Here is a 25,228-nt window from a genome sequence, read left to right as displayed (position 1 = left end):
ATTCTTAGATTCTTTTGTAGTAAACATTTTATCGTTTGTTGCAAACAAATTGAATGTTTGTTTTAAATGAATAACTAGGTTTTGCAAACAAGTTTTTACTTTGTTGCAAATGAATCATTCGTTTGGAGTAATCGTTTCTCTCGTTTATGACTAAAGAAGTTTTAAGTTGTGACAGTCGAATTACTAGTTTGAAGCAAATGATTTATTCATTTATGACTAACGAAATGTCAAGTTGTGGCTCAGTACCAAAAGTTGGTTGTGAAGGAATTGAACGTTTGCTGTTAAGACATTGTAATGCTACCAATTTTCGCGGTTGAGGCAAACGAATCAAGGAGTAGGTTCAAAGGAATATTCTTTATACTTACATTTGTTGCAATCGCATCTTACGATTGTGGCAAAGAACAGAATAGAATTTGTTTGATGCAAACAAAAAATGCGTTTTAATCCAATGAATCATTCGTTTCCGGTTGAATTGTATGCGTTTGTCCCACACTACTCTCGCGAACCTGCTCTTTGTGCTAAACAAACTAAACGTTCTCAGAAAACGAAGTACGTTAGCGAAGTTTTTTTCGTCGTCCATAGCTCAAGAGCCAGAAGAGATATCTATCGATTTTAATAAATGTTGTTGTACAGATAATAAGGAAGAAAAATGCAGAAAGGGCTCTCAAGAAAATTGAGTTGGTGGTTGTTTTACCATAGCAGTTTGAAAAAAAGGTAAATCTTACGAACAAAAAACGCTAGAGACTTGAATTAAATTTTATTTAATATATTTAAATGAAATGGGGTGGCGCAACAATCCGTTGTGAACCAGGACCTAGTGACTTACAACTCTCAACCATTCCTGTGTGCGAGTACTGTTGTCAGGAATGGAAGGGACCTACAATTTTAGGCCGATTTCGAACGGCTAGTTTCAGAAAGCACTTTTTCATGACAAGAACTACTCTTAAAGGATTAATCAATTCCTCGCAAGAGGCAGTACCCGCGAAAATTATTTTTATTTTTTTTTAATTAAGGTGGCACAGGCAGGGATTGAACCCAAGACCCCTTGCATGACAGTCCAACGCACTAACCATCATGCCACGGGTACCACATAAACAATATATTGTAACGTGATATTAAAGAAGTATATTTTTGAAAAAAATCCATTTAACGTTTTTTTTATAAATAAAAAAAAATGAAAAAAAAATGTGTCACATCCAAAATTTAAAGACTAAAATATGATTTCATCTCCAAAACAATTTTTGCACCTAAGAATAATGTTTTTGACATCTACTAAAATTTTGAGAAAAATCGAATTGACAGTTTTTTTTATCAAAAATAAAAATCTAAAAAAGAACATTACTCAAAGTTGGGAAAAATTGAATATCTTTTCAAAACCTTAAAATTTAGGCTTCAAACTTATTTTATCTTATAAGAAATATTGTTTTCAACATTTAGTAAAATTTTGAAAAAAATTGAATTGACAGTTTTTTTTACAAAAAATGAAACTCAAAACAAAAAACAATACTAAAACTTAGTAAAAATTTACTTTCGACTCAAATAGCCTTTCAAAAATAAAAAATATTGGCTTCAAACTTATTTTATTTCACAGAAAATATTGTTTTCGATATTCAGTAATTTTTATATAAAAATCCAACAGTCCGTTTTTTCATAAAAAATAAAATCTACAAAAAATAGTACGCAAGTTTTTTAAAAAATTGATACCAGTACATATAGACAAACTTTTAAGCAAGGAAGATATCAGTGTGGGTCGCATCCCAGTCTCTTTTTTTTAGATAAAAGTATAAGCTTGAATAAATGTGACGAATTTTGTTTTAAAATTTGTAGGAAATTCATTCTTATGAAACTTCATTAATATTCAAAGTCCACCTGGCACATAAATAAAAAAAAATGTGTATACCTATTGTTGAGTCTCAATCTTTTGATGATTTTTTCGATCTCCTAGTAATAAGCCCGGTGCTTGATAGCAAATTTCTGTAGTTTGCAAAGGTCTCATATAAGTTTTCGGCCTTTTTGAAATAAAATGTTCACCGAACTAGCCTCTCAATAAGTCCATTATTGCACGTGCTGTTTAGCATGTGGCTCTTGCATTTTGGGCAAAAAAAAGTTGGATATCATCTCACGGTAGCGTTCACCATTCACAGTTACGTTACGATTCGCATCATCTTTGAAGAAGTTAGGTCCATTGGTGCCACCAGACCATAAACCTCACCAAACTGTAACTTTTTTCGCATTGGTAGCTCTTGCAATGCTTCTGGCTGATATTCACTCCAAAATCGACAATTCTGCTTATTTACGTACCCTTTGAGCCAAAAATGAGTTTCGTCGCTGAACACAATTTTTCATAAAAAAGTGGACTTCGGCCAACTTGAACTTTTTTAACAAAGCACGCATTTTGATAATAAAATTCAATAATTTGCAAGAGTTCATCGCTTGTTAGACGGATAAAGGTTAAATTAACAAAAATGTGGTTATTCTCAAAGAATCATTTTTTTTTGTTTTAGTTTTTTCACTAATTTTAAAATGTTTTTAATTTTAGAAAAGAACAATTTTAACTTCTATTTTGATCAAAACATATGTTTAATGTCGATGTTTTTAAACAACTAAAACAAGAAGTCAGTTCAACTTGGTTTCGTTGTTAATATTACTTCTTTTTGTTTTATCCAAAGAATATTTGAAAAATTACTCTCAAAGCATACCTGACTTAATTTTTAACCTAAAAGGTATCCTCCTAGGTAAAACTATATTAAATTATATCCCAATTGATATAACTCATTTCCTCTTGTTGCATTGAAATATTATGTAATATGTATGTTTCCTCATTTATCAAAGGACATTCAAGACCGCACAAAACAAAAATATTATAGTGCAAATTATCATCACATCGCAGCTTGTTCAAAATTGTAAGCAATAATGTAAAACACTCTCAGATGACTCAATTGCCAATGTTAAATAAATCAAAACCACATTCAGTGTGTTATACAAAATACAAAAAATAATAAAGGTCCTTTGGACATCCCGAGCCCGTCACCATACAACTAGCTGTTAACAAATAAAACGAACAAAAATATTCTTCCATAACCAACAAAAAACAAAAAAACAATAAAACAACATTATTGTCAAGTCTCCGAGGGATAGACAAAGTGCCTGATGCCTATTGGTTTATGTTAACAACAAAGTGAATATAACATCAACATCACTCTTGTGCTTTTGGACTCACTGTACTTATGCACATCACTGCCCTATACATAATAATATGTTAATCAAAACAATCATACTTTAACTATTAAATTTTTTTAATTGACATCTCCAACAATAAAAAATTAAAAATTAAATATGCAGGAGTTATGGTATGAGACTTTGTATACGAATACATCCCGTTTACGTTTCGCGTATCTCATATCTCTATGGAGCTGTGAGGTTTAATTGTTATTAATCATTTTGAATAACGGTACTCCGTTCATAAATTTCAATTTGTCCTTGTTTCCGATATATAGCTTTTCGCTTGCGTCGCTTCGCTCTGATGTCGCTGCTATCGCGGCGCTGCTGTCGCTGTTGCCTGATTGTTACTGCTTGTATTATTATTATTATTATTTTTTATTTTGTTTTTGGCAGGGAGGAGGTTTTTGAAAGCTGTGCGTTCTATAGTAGATATATTTCCCTATTATGTATTATAATATTGAGGTCTAGGACGCTGGGGAAATTAACATTTCGCCATAAGCTACCGAACGAACGATGTTGCCTTTTTAGCTGCTGCTGCTGCTTTTAATAAATATGATGTATTTTACATGTAAATGTAATGCCACTGCCATCAAACAGACAGACACACAGACGCACAGACACACACACAGTCACAATCACAACCATATGGGTGAGTAATTCAGAAATTTTAATTAAAAACATATTTTTTAATGTTTACCCAACAGATTAAGGGGGGTGGTTCTTGGTTTGGTTTTCGCCAAAAATATACGTATAAGGTAGGATTACTTACTTATACATCACACTGAATCTGGCTAAAAAGCTGCAAGTCCCATTTTTATAAATATTACGTATAGATGTTGTTTATATGAATGAGTCCATAATTTCGGATGATGCCACAATTATGCTATTTTTGATGGAAATGAATGTGGTTGAGGTCAGTTTCGGGAGACAGGCGGTGAATTACGATGAAATTCTTGTCAAAAATCACTTGGGCTTAATTGCAATTCCTGGAAAGAGGCAGACGTGGGCTATTGATAAAATCTGCCGTACCGAATATACACAGCCTAATGTAAGCCGGTGTTGGACTTTTAACCATTTTCTTATTATAATTAATAGGGTGCTATTTTAGGAGCTTAAAAACTTGAATGCAGAGAGAAATATTCTGTTTGTTTGAAAGAAATAGGGACTTAAGATGCCTCCAGCAGAAACACAACATGCAGGCGCAAAATAGTTAGTTTCAATAAATATAATGGTAATTTTTATTTTAATAACGAAGCCAATTAACCAGAAATGAGATTTAATACTGAATACTGTAAAACGGACGAAGTGCTCTATGAACTCCGACACAATAATGAATGAGAGGTCAAGGTCTTTAGGCCCAAGTTCTCAACGGTCTGTAGCGTTCCTAATTTATTTTATTTATAAGTAAAATTTCTCAATTTGGAAGAGTTTAAGGCCCAACTATAATAGACTTAAACGAACTTAAGCCAGCTTAAGGGAACGAACCAATACGCAGCCTTATATGTCACTAACCATAATAGACGTTCTGCTTAGTTTAGTTAAATTTCAGTAACTTTCGCGCAATTACGCAAGAGCCATTTAAATGGCTCGAGCTTAAGCAAATGTCAAGTTTGAAACGTATTTCAACCCAAGGCAGAGGTTTACATGTCGTTGTCTCCTATTAATAATTTGTGTCCCTTGTCAGTTTTGTTTTGCTAGTGAGTGACGCGAGCTACTTTCCTTAACAAATAAAGATAATTGGAAACAAAATTACTAATAAAAAACAAAAATATATGTTTTTAATATCTAGTGCAGGTAAATATTATTATTGGTTGTGATACAAATATGTTTATTAATCATAAACAATTTCTTTTAGCAAATAACATGTACAATGGCACTGGTAACGCAATCGGAGTACGAGTATTTGTCCAATTTGATTAGTTTTGTCAGAGAACATAAATGTCTCTACGACAAAAAAGATCCACTATATTTCAACCGGCTCATTGAAGAAAAGGCTTGGAATAATATTTCCATCAAAGTCAATAAATCAAGTAATAACATTCATCAATTTGTAACATTATTTTTTTTTTGCATAATATGCACATATTATTTATTTATTTACAGGCGATCAGTGCAAAGCTAAGTGTAAAACTTTGCGGGAGCGGTATGGAAAAGAGCAAAAGAAGACTAAAACATCTTTTCACAATCTATGTGAAAAATTCAATGATGCTTTGGAATTTATATCAACAAATTTAAATTCGAAGTGACATTTGCGTTTGACATTTTCTTAAGTTACTTGAATCCATTATGGTTACTTTTTCTTTTGACGATAACTTCTGATAACTTATCGTTCGGTTTTGATTTTGACATTAGCTTACTTTCGGTTAAGTCTATTATAGTTGGGCCTTTAGTCTATTGTTAAATCGATTCATTGTGAACTGTCAAACCTTACTAAACAGAAATGTCAACACAGTGTGACATTATCAACTGTCAAACCATTAATAAGAACTATTAATACATTTCATGCAGCTAAAAAGAAACACCCTGTAATTTCCATTTATTAAAATAACTTAACTTTAACTTCATTAAAATAACTTAAGATTGATTTACTTTTCAAACGTATTCGGTAATGTAATGACCTTAAAGTTGTTAATGATAAAATAATTTTATTTAAAAGAAAGTGTTTTACACACAAGAATACTGAAGTTGTTGTACAAATACATCCGAACTTCCTTACTTGTTGGGATAAAATTAGTTTAGAAACAACCAAAATGTTCAAAACCTTAATGGCTGAATCACAAACACGCTTCAGCTTTGGCTTCACCTGACGTTTACAAGTTCAGCCATAGAAATTCAATGCATGCTATCACAACGGAGTTTTGCCCTTACGTTTCGTTTGACAATCGTAAGGTAAAGAACGTAATGCAACGTAATGTGACTCCAAACGGAAGCTCTTGTTCAATTATCTGAACATTTGCTTTGTCTGACACTCAACAGCTGTAAAAAAAATGTCAACAAACTAAATATTTGCTCTTTGGAGGAATGAAATAATATAAATGTCATTCAAAGCAACCTCGAAGCAGGCCCACCGTAACGCAGACGAAGCCTAAGCTGAAACGTGTTTGTGATTCAGCCATTAATTTCTATATCCTCGAATCTTCAAATTATTTTGTTTTACAAACATTTTTATAAGAAGAACTGAAATATTTAATTCCATTAAATCAAAGCAAACACTCGTAACTCTTGATTTTAAAGCATATTTTAAAGCCCAATCTAACGAAATAAGCACGTTACAACAATCCTCAGAAAAAAATAAATTGTTATAGTCCCTTAAGCAGTGCGGATAAAACACATAAGGTAAAATATATATATATTATCAAATCCCAGTAGTATGGTGATAAAACATGGAGAATATGTTTCATTCATCATAAAAATAGGAATGAAAAGAACCCATAAAAATATATCTTGGAAGAAGGGGTTTTATATTTTGAGAGGAATAAAAGGGATAGTGTGGTATTAATATCAGAAAAAAAAACCTTTCCAAAATTGTTACGTTGATAAAATAAGGTTAAGAACCATTAAGACCCAAAAGTGGTCTTGAATTTTGGAATATTTTCTAGGGAAGGAATTTGACATTCATTCAACGAAGTTATTTTAATCCCTTCTAACCATGTTAACCTTTCATATATTCCTTAAAAAGTCGTCTGCGTATGAACTTTTTCATATATTCTTGGGTATGCCAACAAGGCTATGACTGTATAAGTCATTTAAGGTATACCTCTGAGAACCTATCGCTAATTATCAAACATTTTGTTAACATTGCAATCGATTTTATTGAGAATTTGTCAAGAAATCAGATATTTTCTTTTCTACCAAAAAGGAGTTTAAAACATTAAGTTAAATTATTGAACCAGCTTTTAACATTTTTAAGCTGAAATGATGATCTCTACTTTTTAAAAAGCTACTAACCTCAAAAGATGATTTCACTTATTTGTTAGTATGTTACTGTCTCTTGACATTTAACTAATGTCAAAATTTTAATAAAATGTTTAGTGATTCACTAATTCCATATGAATTTTGAGCTGCTGACGTTTCGAATTAATAGATCTGTGACCCTCATTTAGGTTTGTTTGATTTGTAATGTTTTTCTCAAGAATAGTCACTGTTTAGAAATATTTAAATGCACAGCTTTCAATAAAAAGGGATTATAATAACTTAATAACTTAGAAAATACCAAATCTTTGACAATAGAATGACGATATCACATTAATGGAAAAGTCAGGCTTGAAGAATAAGCGGAATGGTATAGCACCTCCTACTTGAGTTTTGTCAATTAGTTTTGAAACATTTTTATTGGTGCGTTGTAATGGTGAATCAGACTTCCTTTTTTGTATGCAAAATTTCGTTTTTTTGCCTGTCGTTCATTTTATGGCTCACTCCATTTTTCCAGTCCAGCTATCATTAGACACGGACATGCTTCTGGAGTAACACCCAATAGCTCTGCAAGCATTTTCTTACATTGCATATTGTTTTGGAAGAGACAAATCACTGTTTGTATTTTCCAAAAAAGCATTTAATGGGATTCGACAGCCATGCCCATGATCTTATTCTGAAATGTTTATTCTCCAGGAAAAACACACTTCGTTTTTTGAAATTGCTGCTGATTTAGACTGACAGACGTCAAATTTATAAAAAAAACAATACGGCGTATTAATGGTGTGGTGTCTTTTATTGACACTAACTGAACAAGTGCGAAAGTCACCACAACAGCAAGCGAACTGAAGAAAAGAAACACTGAGTTTAGTTTAACGATTTTAATAATTAATAATTTTAATAATAATAATGCAACAATTAAATAAAGCTTAATGAATATTAATTTTCAAATTTAATCGACTGTGCGGTGGGACATCAGAAAACCAGACCGAGTCCAAAAAGAATGAAAGTACGAATGGTTAAGAATTTTCAAATTCCAGTTTGTATCTGCTCACTTTGGCAGTTTGGTTTTTTGTACACTTTGAATTAAAAATGTGTTCTGTTCTGGAATTTTCTAGCTCAGTTTTTTGTACACTTTGAAGATAAAATGTAGACTGTTGGAATTCGCCAAAAGGAGCGTGACTATCGTAAGAGTGTCACCACAATGGTAACTCACTAACGTCATCTTTGAGCAAAGAACGGAATTAAGGTTATAGACCTGGTAAAACTTTCTACAATTAATATTTTATGTAAATACGTATAACAAAATATTAAATCAAGAAAATCACTACAAATATTAACAAAAACTTACCATCTCATAGTGTAACTCTCTCTGGTAATGGGTACGTTCCATATTCACTGAGCACAAAGATAAAGAACATAAAGTGACATTCCTCCATCAGACTAAAAGTGACATTAAAATATTTCCCAGTATCAATTGTTTTGCTATCTGGATACAATATTTTTTTATTCAACAAAACAACGTGAAAATGTATATTCACTTCCAATCCCTTCAGCATTTTAATTTACATGGCAGGATCCTTTACCTGTGCTGTGATGATGGGCAATGTTAACTGAGTTAATTAAAAACGTCACTTGACATTGTGTCTCACTTTATGAACAGACAATAAAGTGAAAACAATAAAAATACAAACACCACACAATTTGTTACAAAAAAATATTAACCAACCGGACCCATGTCAGAGAGTACAGTCCTTTCCCTCGGACAGGCTATACGTATGTAGTTCCTATGGATAGGATATATGGTATTGTGTGATTTAGCCTGGAATCATGACACTAGCCCTGCCTGGCGATACATGCACTGACACTGGTTTGACTATATGGTTTGATAAGTAACTTTTTTGTTGTTGTTGTCTACTTGTTTTCAATTCTGTCAACAATGACAGTTAAAACAATTCAATAATTGTCTGCTACATTGTTTTAACCCCAACACCGAACATCAAGCAGTCAATGACAGGATAATTTGTCAGTTTAATACTTTTTAAGTTCCAAAAATTATACCTCAATGACTTTTCAACTCCAACTCATTGTTCATTGTTTTCGTGAGTTTAGAGCTACTTGAATTTATTTAAAATCTCACGACGAAAATTCTTCGAACATAAAAAGTTAACTTCATACCAGACACCTTTTCTTTTATAGAGGAAGGTATATAGTTACCTGAAGGTAGGTATAAGGTTGGTGGGTGCTGCTGGTACTTCAGCTTTGTTCGCGGAAGGGATAAATACCACACAATGCTTTTCTTCATTACTCATTCAAGTTGATTTATAACCTCAGTTATCTGGCAACACTGTTAAAACTTTATCTTCAGCTTTGTGCGCTCGATGGGTTTTGCTATAACAAGTCTAACCTCATTTTTCTCAATCTTATTTTAGCCAAGAACAACTTATAAAACCACGACCGGACTGACGGAATTCTAAGAACCTTGGTTAGTTTTTTTTTTTTCATCTTGTCTTAGCCTTTTTGAAGGTACCGTGAGTCTCCAACTTTCTCTTTAAATTTCAATGTAAAGCTCTTTGATTTTAGCGCATTCTGTTGGTGTGTATCGAATCATAGCTCAAATGTCACTGAATGACGTTTCAGAATGATGTAACGGTCAAAATGGTGCAGATAATCAAGTTTGAAATAGGTTATGTTCAGATGGCGCACCCTACTTCATTAAAACTAGATCAATTTCGAAACTATTCCGAATGCTCTCTGCTTTTAATAAAGATATCATCTTTTTACGTAAGCTTAAATGACACTTAGTGACGTTTCAAAATGTTGTTTATCTGTCAAAATCAGATATGGAATAGTAGAATCTTTCAATTTTGAAATAGTGTACGTCCAGATAGTTCCCTGTATCTTCAGTATCTCTCTGCCTCTTGAATGTAATCCTGACATTAGACTAAGAACTATTTTGAAGCCTTACGAAAAGGGGTTACTTACCTTCCTAGAAATTCCATCTTTCTATAAAATCTAATCCAGCCTTGTTTAAAGTTAACCTCTTAATTTATTAAATACCCTCCCACTTCTTTGTTCAAAGTGGACCCAAGCTCTTGAACACCGTCTGCAAGTAAAACAAAGGGGGATGAACAACACTAAACCAACAAAACGGAACACCTAATGTGAAGGATAACAAGCTCCTGACTCAGAGATATATAAAAAGAAAGAGAAACAAAGAGGGAAAGAGTTACACCAGGATCCACCTTTTTACATATATAGAATAAATTCGCTGCAACTGTAACACAGTTATAAGTTCCTTTCTGCAGTTTGGTCGCTTTTCAAAATCCCTACATTAAGCCCCCTTTTCCCTTTCCCCATTCCCCTTTTCGTGGATGAAGGATTAAATAAAAACATTCTCAGACTCAAAACCCTTTACCACAAGACCATCACCTAAATTCGTAGGGAGGTGGCCTTCGTTTGCCATTGCCAGGTGTTTTTCGAGTAGAATAGGGTTTAGGAAGTCTGCTGCTGCTAGAACTTTCGCGTCCAATTTGTCTACTGGACTGGATTTCCCGCAGTTAAGCTTTAATTAAGAGAGACGAACGGTGAGTGCTAAAAAAAAGAAGGGTTTATGTTCAGTTCCTGCTAACCATCAGGGAAAAAGTAAATAATTGTCCTTACGAAATTTTCAGCACCAGTTCTGGCCAAAGGCAGGAGGGGGCCATCATCGTATTCACTAAGATAACAACTATATACCTAAATAAGTTTAGGCTCCCAGCTTTCATATCCCGACTACTGCCGTGTGGTGGCGCCTTCGTCACATAGAGGTTATTTAATTTGCGCAACGGACATTTAAAACGTGAGTGAGAGCATATATGGCATCGATTGGCTTATTAGGGAATGGAAGTGGGTTATGAGTTCTTCCCTTCCTTCAGGCTCGTCTCGGTTTTCTGTTGCCATCATCAAATCAAGGTAAATGGGTTGCGTGCGTGCCTGGGCACATTAATGGAGCGGTAACTTTATTTTTAATTATTTCGTGGTTCCTCTCAGTCTCCGTCTACGCTGCGTTAGTTTCCGGTTGCCGCAACAATGCAGCCAGATGCGAAAAGTGAAATAGGAGTTTTATTGGTGTTCATTGGCGTTGATGTTGTTGTTGGGGGGTGTTTTTATCGGGCCATGGCTTCCAATCAATTAGAATTTGAAGGAAATATTTGGTTCGATTGCATGTGCGTGGATATATGGAACATGGCCACCTGCACACGTGGAAAACCGAACATCCCGCAACTATCCATTTTCAGCAAAATTGTTATAATTATTGTTATTGAGGATTTAAGGACCGTCATTGCATCGCTATCGCTGCCACCGCCACCACTCGGCCAGGGTAGCATTTATTTCTCGTGCCTGGTGCTAAATTTATGGCTAACATTTTTGGATACTCGTATAGCAAATTTGATGCGAAGGCACGCACGCTGAAATTCAATTTAGCTTGCGATATGTGTGTCAACAGTGGATTAGGGCGAGTATGGGCTTAAATTCTGTATTAAAAAATAAAAGTTGGAACGAAAAAAAAATGTTTGATCATTCAATTATATCACTCCCCTTCTGGACGACGACGAGGATGTAAGCTTGACGCCTGCCATTGCCGCCGCCACAGATGAGGCGTTTTGGTCTTGTTTTCCAACCCAAAAGCCTGAGTGGGGGCCATGCGGTGTCAAAATTGAATTACACAACATTGTGCTTATATAAAATGTTGGCGTTGCCGCAGCTTCCGTTGCTGTCAATGAGTCCGAAAGTCGTCCAATGTAAAACGTATAAGCGATGTGTCAGAGGAAGTTTTTGATAGGGAAGCCGATGGAACAACATTTTTTTTTTAACTTTAATTTTATTATGCGGCCATCAACAGGGGTTATTTAATTTTATTAGGATGAAATTCGATATGGCTGAGAATTTGTATTTTTTAAACTTTGTTTTGTAATATTAGGTACGTAGGGATATTTATTTTTGTGTGTGTCAATGGTAACGTTTGTGTATTAAGTTAAAATAATTTAAGGATATGTATTTCGTGGGAAGATTTAATTAATTTGGGAAAAGTTTTAACTAAATTTAGCTATAAAGTCTTTTACTTTGATGTTAAAGGTAACTATATAGGGATTTATATGGAGCTACATAAGGCTGGGTTCAGTGAAACTTTTCAATATAATAATTGAAAAATTATGAACCTGTTACTACCCATATAAATAAGAAATATGATTCGAAAGATATCCGAAAAAAAAGAATTGTTTTTAACGCTTCCTTAACGTTTTTAACAAGTAGTTAGAAATTTTAGTGAGATGAGAGGTTTATGGTGAGAGCAAATCCAACTATATTTTATTTGACAAAAGATATGAGCACTTATTGTAGATCACATAATTCTTAGGGCCCACAGCATTGGAATATAAACAATTTAGCCAAAAAAATTGGTACTATAATTTTAATAAATTTTTTTATTTGTACAGAGTGCGCCATCTACACATACTCTTTTTTACAATTAATTTACTCCACCATTTTTCATCTGATTTTGATAGGTAAACTAAGCCTTGAAACGTCATTCAGTGTCATTTTAGATGTGAGTCAATGAAATCGCAGTATTTTACATTTGAAACGATTTAATTTTGAAAAATATGTAATCCAGTGACATTACTAGAATTATGAAAATGGGGCAATGGACATTATAGGTATTTAGGAATAAAGTTTTGAGCACCTCGTTCGTTCCTGGGGTTGTAAATCATATCTCAACTATTTTTATTTTTCAAAAATAGAAATGGTTAATACAATTGGTTAAAAGCTTTAACCAATTTAAAAAAGTGTTGAGCATGGAACTCATTTTGCCTACTATATTTTTGAAAGGGTTGAACACATGATAAACACATTGAGAAAAATATATTAGAAAATTTTATGCTGGACAATTTTGATAAAGGTGTTTACTTATAGAAACGGAGATAATCACGAAAAGGCTCGACTTTTAAGGGTCTATAACTTACAACACGGACACGAGATTTGATGAGACTTTTTACACAATGTTTAGGACACCAAATGAAAGGTAAAAACTTTCTCTCATTTTAAGATAAAACCCTTATTTAACTACGAGTATATCAATATATTTATTTAAAATTAAATAAACAGCTTTTTTGGAATTCGGTGACATTTTATAAATATGAGTAATTGACAGAGTACACTTGATTTAAATTAAGTTAATAATATTCCACCTTGGCCCAACAAAATTTAACATTAAAATAATTAAATAATTTAAATATTTTTAAATGGAAAGCTTTGTTTATAATTATTAATAATAATTTGAAATATATAAAAAATAAAAATTAGGTGGCGCAACAGTCCGTAGAGAACCATGGCCAAATAGCTTACTACTCTCAACCATTAATTTTTATACCTTCAATCTTAAACCTATATTAAAGCAAGACAAAAATTCATAAAACTAGCCTAATTAACCATAACCTACAACTAACTACTGTTCCCACACTAATGCCTTTCCGCCCTAAGATCTATTTAACTTCAATTCAACTTTATTTATTTTTGTATTGATTAGAACATTTAAAAAAAACTAATATCAATATTCTTTTTTATTTTTACTTAAGAACTACTTAAAATAAGGTCCTTAAATAAAACTTAAAACTAACTTAAACTACCTATTCTACCTATAAACTACTTAAAACTAGAACAACCAAAGCAGCAAATCTAACTATCTTACATTTTTTGTTTTTCATTTATTATTTTCCTTTCTTTTTCTATTTCATGTTTTTTTTAATATTATTTTTTTTTGTAATTATTTTTCAACCCTAAAAACTATAAAACAAGTATGTAAACCGGCCAAGGCTTTAAACCCCATCCCGATACCCGACTACCCACTATCAAATGCCGATTGAAGCCACCAAAACTGGTTCTCCTGATTCACCCTATCAGTTCGGGCCGGTTCGGACACAGCCCTACTGAACCGAAGAAGCTCTTTTCCGCTTTGTGCCATGACGTCACGATCTTACAGGAGTCGCCTATCGGTTTGTCGTCTGACGTGGTAGATTAGCGGAACTGCCAATCTATCCTGTATCAGACCGCATCTGTCTAAAAAGAGGAATGCCTCTTGTGGAATAAAGCCGCTCAAGCGTCCACTCTCAAAATACTCGTCGTTCGGATAGAACGCCCCGAACATTAAATTGTTGGTCCAAGGCATATGTCGCTCTTGAAGTGTGACCTCGAACGAGTTTATCACGAAATTGTCAATTCTGTTGATTGGATCCCCTTTGTGTAGGACCTCGTTGGAATAGTAATGCACGTAAGAAGAATCGGTTGTTCGATATAAGCAAGTACAGCGTCGTAAACATTGCCGCTCGAACAACCAAAACTTCTCCATCTGGGAAGGGGCAACATTGAACCACACAGGACAACCTAAAACTACCATCGGCCGTATGAGGGCCATGTAGCAAATTACCTTCACTCTGGGGTCAAGCCGACTGCTGTAAAACAGCCGTTTCATTAAAGCGAAGGCTCCTCTGGCCCTGGTCAGAGCAGCACTTACATGTCTCTCGAAATATAAATAATGATATAACCAGATACACTACACTTTTGCTCGCTAATGGCTGCCCGTGAAGATCAACGATAACCATCTTGCGCCAGTTCTTGCACGTATCCCTCGTGGCCCTAGCCAACGGAGTCCAAAACGGAATTGTATCCGACTTCTGGACATTTATTTTCAGGTTCCAGTCGTCGCAATATCGCTGAATCTTGTCGAAATCACGCTGAAAGAGAATTCTCATAACCTCAATCTTTCGGGTCGTTCTGTACGTAATTAGATCGTCGGCGTACGCAATTGTCCTTGTAAGAATAACTATCAGAAACGAGTTTAGACGCAGCATGAATTTTATCATGACCCGCCTTGAACCTGAACTGTTTATCTGGAATTATTTCATTGTATTCAGCCCACTCAGTCAGACCTATTAATGATTTTTTCGAAAACTTTGCTGATGCTCGGAAGAAGACTTATCGACCGAAGATTTGACGGGTTGGAGTTGTTCTTTCCCTTTTTCAGGAGAGGATGGAATACAGCGATATTCCAATGTACTGTATAATATGCATTATTCAGTGCATTGTTGAAGAGTGTGGTGTAAATGTCAATTGCCTCCATCGGTAAATGTCTTAGTACAACGTTGGATATACCATTGACACCTGCTGACATTTTATTTTTTTTATTGAGTTGAAGATGAGCTGAAGCTCAACCTTCGCCACGGGTATACTACATAATTTGAAATACACATACAAAATAAAGTTCTTAAGGATTCTTTAGGAAATATTAAAGTTAATATGGGACAGAAAGTTCAAAGTCAATATTTTCATTATTTAATAATTTAACAATAAACAAAAAAATACACAAAATAAACTCTGCTCTCAAGACTTGGCATATCCAAAAATACCAGTTTATCTGCATAAGGTGGAAGATCTAAGAGATTTTAGAGATTAATATATCTTAACTCCTTGAGTGTAAATTTCAGGAACAGTTTTGCACCCGTTCTAGTCTGGATTTATGACGGCCATAATTTTCTGCCCAGGTCTAACAAGCGTTTTGCAGAATTGGTCGAGTAAAATATATAAACTATTTATAAGAAAGATTAGAAAATTACAGGAAGCTTTATTATTAGGTTCTTAAATCAAACCAATCAAAAAACGAACTAAGACGAAATTGTTATTCTTCACAATCACAAGTATTTTAAAAATGTTTGAAAATTGTAAAATCGTTCGCATAAATGATGCACTTTTATTGCTTCAATACAGACAATATAGCTATCGTTTCTAAATCGAATAAAAAGAATATAGCATAAGTGACTGCCTTGCGTTATTTTTTTTAATTACAGAGTTTAGTAATTATTATAAATTGATTTGCAACTATTAAAAAAAACAGCAGACGTTCGGGGCTCATTTCGAAAAAAATTGTCGAGATTTGGGAAATACAAAAAATCACGTTTTATTAATCAAGCCACATTTTTTAAAAGATGAAAAAAAGCACTCTACCTTTAGATTTTCGTACCAAACTTAAATCGACTGGAATATCTTGTGGAAAGAAAAAGATATTGGCTTTAAGTTTATTTTAAACAAAGTTTAGTATAGATTAAAATTCTAGTAAAAATGTTGCCTTACAAAATATATCATTTGAAAATTAATCATAATATATGTATGTCAAAATCGCCTAAAAAGTGAAATTTTTTTTTAATGTTCTTTTTAGGAAATTTAATTCCGCTAAAAAGTTAAGGGAAAAATATTTTTTTTTAAATTTAAAATGGGTGTTTAGGAGCTCAAAAATGTAGTCCCAAAAACCTTTAAGTACTTGGTTTTGGAATTTAAGTAACAACGGTTTTTTTGTTGCTCTGGTTATTGCATTTTTGTGTACTGCTTTAAACAAACTTTAAATGAGCCTAATAACATGAAAATCATAGCAATAACTACTGTTGAAACTTACACCGCACCTGCCGACTGAAAATATGCTCCAAATGAAGCCGCGGAGTTGAAACCATAAGACTTATTGATTTTCGTACTCAGAACCATCATCATCATATCCACACTTACGTTTGTTTTCATCAACCTTTCGAACGAACAAAAAGCCTAACATAAAAATATAGGTCAAGGTAAAGACAGAAAGCAAGTTGGTAAGTCTTTCTTATTTTATACCTCTTAAATATATCATCATTAAAAAATCTCTGAACTTTTACTCAGAAAAACTTTTGAATGTCCCTCCCGTTTGCAATTTTCCTATTTAGAGTTTGGGTAAGCACAAATCCATTTTGTCTTAGGTATAATCATGCTCATAAATTCCAACTTGTCTAATTGAATGAAAAAGGTTTTGTAAGCGACAGCAAAAATCCACTTAGATAATGTTTAAGTCAAAATCCTTTTTTCTCCCTCTTGTATAGTATTTCAAGGACATATTTAATTGAATTCCATCTCTTATACGTATTCGAGTCGTCGTATAAATAAAGGTATGTACCTACGAAAAGTTTCTTTTTTCCTTTTTTTGTCCCTCAAGCCTTGTGGTATGGAAAACTTTTTCACCACTTTTTTTCCCTTCAACAACTAAGTCAATAACTGAAGCCCATAGCAAAGGTGAATCTATATATGAAGAAGTCCACCTTCACTCCAACGACAACCTACGACTGGAAGGACTTGATTCTGATATCAGGTGTGGAAGACGAGATAATAACAAGGACTATATGAGCCTGGATCTGGCATCTGGATTTTTATCTGAAGTCGTAAAATATAAATTTTATGTGACCACACAAAACTTACAGAAATACCAACGGCAAAAAAGTGTTTCTTATGCATTTGTAAAATGCTGCTCTTGCGTAGCATAGGTCTGCGTTATTGCGTCAATTACGGCAACGTTATCGTAAAAAGTTCAAACAAAAGCATGTAAAACACCATTGCCATAGGTATACGCAAAAGCAAAAACACACACATCCTGCTCGTAGAGATTCTCATTTATTTTTTGGTTAAGTAGAAAGTTAAATTCTTTTCTATTAGAAGGCGGATGCCACATAAAACATAAACCGAATGAGGCTCGTAAAACTGAAGGAGCTTCGAACAGAGACATCACACTCAAGTCACAGTCTAACTGTGGAGGCCCAAGGGAGGTGAGTAGTGAGCTGGAGCCCCGTTGCCGCTATTCGAGATGCGAAATCACCGGTAAAACTTTGTCCCAGGCCTGGAAAGAGCTAAAGTTTCTCCTATATTATAACCATCGAAGTTCTCTAGAACCTACAAGCTTACCCTATACGAACCTTATACCTACCTATCCACCACTTCATCGCCTAAATGGTTAATCTAATGTAACCATGTTTGTATGTTTAAGGTGTCCTCGATGCAGCCTACGAGTATTATTATGGCGGCGGCGGCGGTGGTAGCGGTGTTGGTGTGTTTGGGTATGTTGGGAAATTTTATTACTCCATTAACTACCATTACTCTATATGTGCGGTGCGGTGACGGTGCGTCGCTGTAGCTATAAATACATAGCTGGCTCCGTCGATACTTAAAAGGCTCCACGACCACACCACAGCCCCCCGATCCACCGCCGCCACCAAGCCGTACCGCACAACCATGATCATTGGAACTGGGAGAGTCCTCCCAAAAAGTTCGACGATAGCAATAAACTGTAGCACTGGGCCATCATGGAAGTGTAAAACTTTTACCAGTTCCCAGAATGGTATACCAAAAAAGTTATATATGTCCTAGCCTTAGCCTAGGATATGTCATAGAAAAAGGGATGCAAGCAAGGTATGAATATGATTGCCAGGTGAGTAGGAATTGAAATGTTTTTCGAGACATTTGGGATATCTGCACTTTTCTGGTTCCATTGGTTAGGATAGAAATATTTATCTTCAAATGGAAAACTTTCAACCAGTTTTAACAAAGAAGGACCATTTCTAGGAGGAGAGGTTCGTCAACGCCGAAAGTTAGCAGACATTATCAAATGCCTTTGAAAATTCATAGGCAATATTCTTATTTCAGGACTAGGAAAATAGTGGGCTATCATAACTTGATGCACAGCCTGCCAACATCAAGAAGATTCTCGGTGCATTGGACAAACCAGGCGAGTCCTCAAAGAAAGATCCCAAGAGATAGTCATGAAGAAATTGCAGCCCATCATAACAGCTTCAGTGTTCTGTCTGGATGAGTGTGATTTTGGTACGAATCTGGAACTAGGAAATGACTTTTTCTGCTCCGGCCATAAGGACCTACAAGAAATCGTTCAGAATCTTCTCAACCCCAGGTATAAGTTGGTCGGCCACAATTATATAGATAAGGCACATTTGGCCAACAGAAGCAATAGTCATAAGCTCAGTATTTTGGATTAAATTTGTTAAATAAAATTAATTTGTATTGTAACAATTTTGTTTGTTATTGATTCTATGATATATTTTCTACACAATTAGCTTTTCCTAAGTAAATTGTTTGGACCGATTAAAGTGAACTCTGAGAATAGCTGCAGCCAAGCGAGCTTGTATTTCTTGTTGGTTCATGTCGTGAACCCATTCCATCCATCCCCACAACTTCAGATGACATTTTTTCTAAACCAAATTTGTTCATTAATGCAAAATTTGGCAGCCGGTGTTAAAAAAATGTTCTCAAATGAAAACGTGTTCGTGTTCGGTGTGAACTATTCTCGGGGTTTCGAAAACATTTTGCCGAAAACTCGGTTTTGGGTTTGGTGTGAAACAGAAATGTAAACATATTTTTACATTTGCTAACTGTCAAACTTTTGACAAAAATCATCGATAATTCCTGCATGACTTTTGGAGATATTTATTATACTCTTGAACCTTAGACTGTCAAAAATAAAAATATTAATTATTACAAATCTAACTTGGCAACCATATTCAAATAAAAACCAGCTAGGACACCTATAATACTGCACCATATACCATAGAGAAGAATAATTGAGCTCGGAAAATCACTTTAAGCGTATTGGAATTTATTGGTTTTGTTTATTGGGGTCCAGGGATAATAAAGGAATGGGGCAGACTTTAAGACTTTCAAGTCTAACAAAACGAACGCAACTACCCCCCTTAGCTAAATTATTGTTAACTCATCTTGTTTGTTTCGCTAAACTTTGGTGATTTCACTTGAGCATAGTTCCGGAAGTTACGAAACTTATTTCACTCTCTTCAATTTATATACATTATAATATATCGTATCATATAAAAGTGTGAATATAGCCTTATACTCGTATACCACAATTCAGATAAAATATTATAAGTTCAGGGTTCATTTTCGAACGCGATAAAGTGCATTTAATTCGCAACAGATGTCACAAATCATCCCAATCAGTGGCTAACGACTGCTTTGTATTTAAAGTTCAATTAGGAAGCCGATAATTGTAACGCAAAGTGTAATTGCACAATGGTCATGTTCATATATTGTGTACAAATGTACATTATATTGTATTTTTTATGTTTTTATATACTTTTTGTATGTTTGATATTGATTTTTTATTAAAAAGTCATTTCATAAAGTTATTTTGTGTACATTTTTTTATTAACATGTAGATATGTTGATAAGCCCAATGGATTAATGTTTGTTGCTGTAGCACTAATGGTAAAGCGTCATGTAAGGTCGGTAAAGGAGTTTGGTGGAGTGGATTTGTGCATCTGACGTTAATTATTACGTTTCCATTACAAAAATAAAGTAAAATAAAAATATTCAATAAATAATATTGACCTAAGTAATAAAATGTATCAGACGCATTTTATACGTATATTCAGAGTTAATGTTTTTATTTTTGTTGCTCCCTATAAATGAAGGTAACAGTTATATAGCCAATTAAGGATAATTGAATATTGTATGGATTGCTAAAGGCTGCTGTGCCATTTTTTTTGCTATATGTTGGTTTATATTGAAATACAACAAAATTTGAATCTACATATAAAACACACTATATGGCGAGAGGGGCGGGTAGGTGTTGCGTTTCGGAGAAATTATCATTAAAACCATTGAATCGTATATTTAATATACGAAAACACAAATTTTCATGTCCTTATTTCTATTAATAGGCTTTAAATTGGCTTGAAAAAATTCAATTAGGATTAAATTTAATTGTGCATAAAGTTATAAATAAATCCAAGAGCTTTTTTGATTCAGTCGCTATTTAAAAATAAAAATTCATACTTGTAGAAGAATTTTGTATAGCTGCTACAAAATTACAATCTACAAACATCACCTAGGAACCTCGATAAATTTTTACATATTGCAACGACGTAAGTAAAAAAGTCCATTATTCAAAAAACGTGATTTGAAAACGTTTCTACTAAAAAAAACCATTAAGTTTTATTGGAACAAACTATTTATTAAAGAAAATTAAACATAATTTTCGGTACTTCAATAATATATGTTTGTGCCTCAAGCAGTATTATAAAGAACTTTAGTTTAAATAAGCTTAGCATGACTTTTTAATAAACAGACTTAAACAAATTTAGTCAAAAAAGGTTCATAATAACTTGGAATGATATTATATTTAAACAGGCTTAATAAATCTGCTTTTTTCTTTGGTGCAAGTATTATTTTTAATGAGTATGCGAGCTTTAATTGTACACTTTGTCGCAGAAGAGCACCAATTTTTCGCCTAAAAAAGAACTTGTTCCTAAGTTATAGCTTGGTTCGTACAAGTACACATTACTATAGCTTTTTCAAACGGTTAAAGTTCTATTTCCGATATTTTAATCTGGTAAATTGTAATGTTCTACTTATGGGCCCGGTAAATCTATTTTAGAAAATGCAGATAGGGCTATCCACACATGGTCCGAAAGAAAAGGCGCCATAATCATCCCTTCAAAAGTAGATTTATTTCACTTATGCAGGAAAAGAAATTGTTATCCATTTCCGTTGAATATTTGCGATTCTGTAGTCTAGGCTTCAAAAGAATTAAACATTTTGGGTATTACATTTAGTTCTAATTTAAAATGGAATATTCAGGTAAAAAACGTAATTCTTCAATTAAAAAATTATGTAACCTCCTAAATGATGATTAGTGCGTTGGACTGTCATGCTAGTGGTCTTGGGTTCGATCCCTGCATATACAATCTAAAGTCTTTTTACGGGTACTACCTCTTGCGAGGAATTGACAAATTCTCCAAGAATAACTCTTGTCATAAAAAAGTGCTTTCTCAAAATAGCCTTAGGGATTCGGCATATAAACTGTAGGTCCCTTCCATTCCTGACAACATTTCTCGCACACAGGAATGTTTGAGAGTTGTAAGTCACTGGGCTCTAGTTCTCAACGGACTGTTGCGCCACCCAATTTATTTATTTTTAACTTCCTAAAAATGATTTGCTTCCAAAAAAAGTACCTAATCTTGAAATAGCCTTAAAAAAGCAAAAACATTTGTGGAAAGTACTTTACAATATGGACTTACAACCTACATGTGGACAACAATCAAAAACTGCAAAGACATCGTCACCTTGATCGACAATTGCTTTCGTTCAGCCCAAGGAGCACTAAAATAAACAAGGATCGAGGCTCTTAGACTTGAAAGCTATTTCAATTGCGAAAACTTATTTGAGACAAAGTTTAATCATGACAGATGACCTTGCGATATTAAAAAGTCTAGAAAATGAGACAAGCTGATGCCCTACTCTGGGACAACTAAGATGCACAATGACGGAAAACATGGTACTACTACTACTACTTGAAAGCAATTTCCTATTCAAAAAATTATGTACCATCCTTTGCCCAGCCGATCATAATACAATACAAAACAAAAGCAATTAAAAATGCTTTTGATATTCACAATAAATTTAGTAAAATCTAATGTAAATATTTCTGTTTTTAACTATAAATGTTAACTAAAAAGTCATTACTTTCGACAATCATTGTGTTAAGGTTTCTCTGACGGCATCACTTATGATCTTTTTGCCCTGATGTCTTGTTAAAAAAATAATTTGTAAATTTATTTTTTCAAATAAATAAATAATGAGCCCTATTCTTGAGTTGACCACCACATTTGTCTGTGTAAAACACAATGTCTGCATATTTATGAGTGAATGATAGCTCTTCAAATAACATAAGCACACAATATCTTATCTCGTGTGAACCTCTGTTCCCACACAGTCTGATCATTTTCCATTTCCGATATCTGCAAATTATAAATCAAAGACGTTTAGTCTTGATTTATAAAAAAACGGAGAAGTTTGTCCAACAGGAATTGGAAGAACATCTTGTAAGTCGTACGTTGCTCCTTAAATGTCGGATATGTTTTCTTTATCTTTGGTCTTTTCGCCACGACTTATTTTTCTTCCTGGATAACTTGTAAAAGCCTTTGAACTGCTTATTTCTTAAGATTTTAAAGCATAGACACTCTACTACTCTTACGCGCCGTTGTATCGGATTTCAGTAAATTTAACTCAGTCGTCTTCAACTCTTCCACAGTAGAGCTAACTCTTGTTCGAGGTTGAGCGTTCTTCACTAAGTACCCCAATTCACTTGTATTTTGTTTCAGGGGGTTCCACTGCATCACTTGGCCCACAATCCCCCCTTCGCTTTTTGGAAGCGTATGATAAATCCCCTGTCATTTTCGTCTTCTTAAAATAGAGCTTTTGGGTTCCTGACCTGTTCTCCCTTGAAGCTCAGCATTTGAGAAACGGTCGGAGCAGAAAAACTTTTGAAAGAAATTTACTAACGGACGTTGGAAATTTTCTTGTGCCAGTCTCTGTGATTTTTCAAGTGCTGAAATTATAGAGCAGCAATGATTAAACATTGGAGCAAAACAGTCCTATATTGGTATTTAAGTTGCAAGAATAGGTTCTCAAAATTTTGAACAGAATTTCGAACGCTGCCTTTGCTTTTTGATACAGGTGTTTTCGCCCAGTTCAGTAGTAGTAAAGACATAAGTACAAAGGAATTTTAAATCTCTATCATCTCTTCCAGCTGTCCATAAATATTGACTTGGATTGAAGGACACTGCCGAACACATATAACAATCATCAATAATATTTTGACGGGAAATTTTAATTGAATTTTTTGGTTGTGATGATGAAACCTTCCTTTGTTGGATTTGATATTACCTATCTGAACGTAGTACAAGTAGTGGGCATTTCCACAGTATTTTTAACTTTCATGTTACCACAGTATATTAAGCCTTAGAAATGAAAATGGCACTTTCTAAGTGGATAGATTTTCGTATTATGACTTATTTCAATTATATAATGTACTTTTGACTTGATTGGATTAAAATTTTTAACTAAAATTAATAAAAAATAGGCTTAAATATTGCAAATTTCAAGCGTACCAGATGCAAATTTATTAAGTTTTATAAACAAAAAACATTTCAACGACCTTTGACCCAACTTAACATCCTTAATTTCTAATTATTTATAATATACACTGATAGAAAAACCTCGAAAGAAAGGTGTGCTACCATTTAAAAAATAGTACAAAGCAATTAAATTAGAGTACCTCCGTTTTTACAAATATTAAAATCTGATCTTTTTCTCTATATAACTTTCTCAACGATCGATTCTGGTAGAATTTTATAGACTTAAATTATTCTCTATCAATCCATAAATCAATTAAAATTTAAATGGATCATGTGCCTCTATTTAAAAATAAATAATGTCATTTTAAAGTTTAAAATTGAAAACGTGATTGGTATAGAATATGTGATTTTTTTAGCGGCACACATATCGACAAGATCTTACAGAAAAATAAATGATTGTGAATGATAATTTTACGAATAATCAATAGTAAAAACAAGCCGTTGATCGAAATTTTTAATTTTCAAAGTTTTTACGACAGTACAAAATCAAATTTTTGTATGAAATGAGGGTTTTTCATTGAATGCACACATATCCACTGCACTGCACAGAACTGAAGATATTTTTAAACGATGTTTCAAAATGAATCACGCAAGTATTTTCTTGTTATTTAGATGATAAACAACCAAGAAAATGTTTGTTTATAGATGTGCCTCAAAATAAAAAAAAAAAAATTTCAATTGTTGAAAATGAAAGATTCTGTGGAAATGCCTGTAGTATGTTATGGTTCTAAGTACGATATCCATAAAATAAATGGTGGTGTGCTTCTTCGTCTTCCTGTCTGCAACTTCTAATCCATTAAATTGTTTTTCAGACTCACATTCCTCTACTTTAAATGTGAAACTACAACTACAAAATATGATAAGCTCATTATGTTCCAACCTAAACATCATTCTGCAATTGCGAATAAAAAACCACGTGGAATTTAATCCTTTGAAAACCTAATGCTGTCTTGTATCGTTAAAGTGAGATATACACCCTTGCCATTATAAATGGATGGCACTTCTATCAATGGAACCAAATGTATGCCGATATTCTCGGTAATGTCGATGTCGACAAAAATGTCGGAAGGTGTTTGGGTTTTCCTGAGACTACAAAGAAAAAATAGTAAAGTATTTTATTTGACTTGATTTTTAAAATAGATTAGTTCTAAAATAAACATATATTATTGAACCATCATAGTTTATAATCATTTGTTTCATTATTTTTATAAACGTTTTCGTTTTTCACATATGTAAGTTCAAAAATGTTAAAACTGAAAACTATTTATGAT

Source organism: Eupeodes corollae, chromosome 2 (genome assembly GCF_945859685.1).
Source record: "Eupeodes corollae chromosome 2, idEupCoro1.1, whole genome shotgun sequence".
In the NCBI taxonomy this organism is placed as follows: Eukaryota; Metazoa; Arthropoda; class Insecta; order Diptera; family Syrphidae; genus Eupeodes; species Eupeodes corollae.
This window is presented reverse-complemented; position numbering follows the sequence as displayed.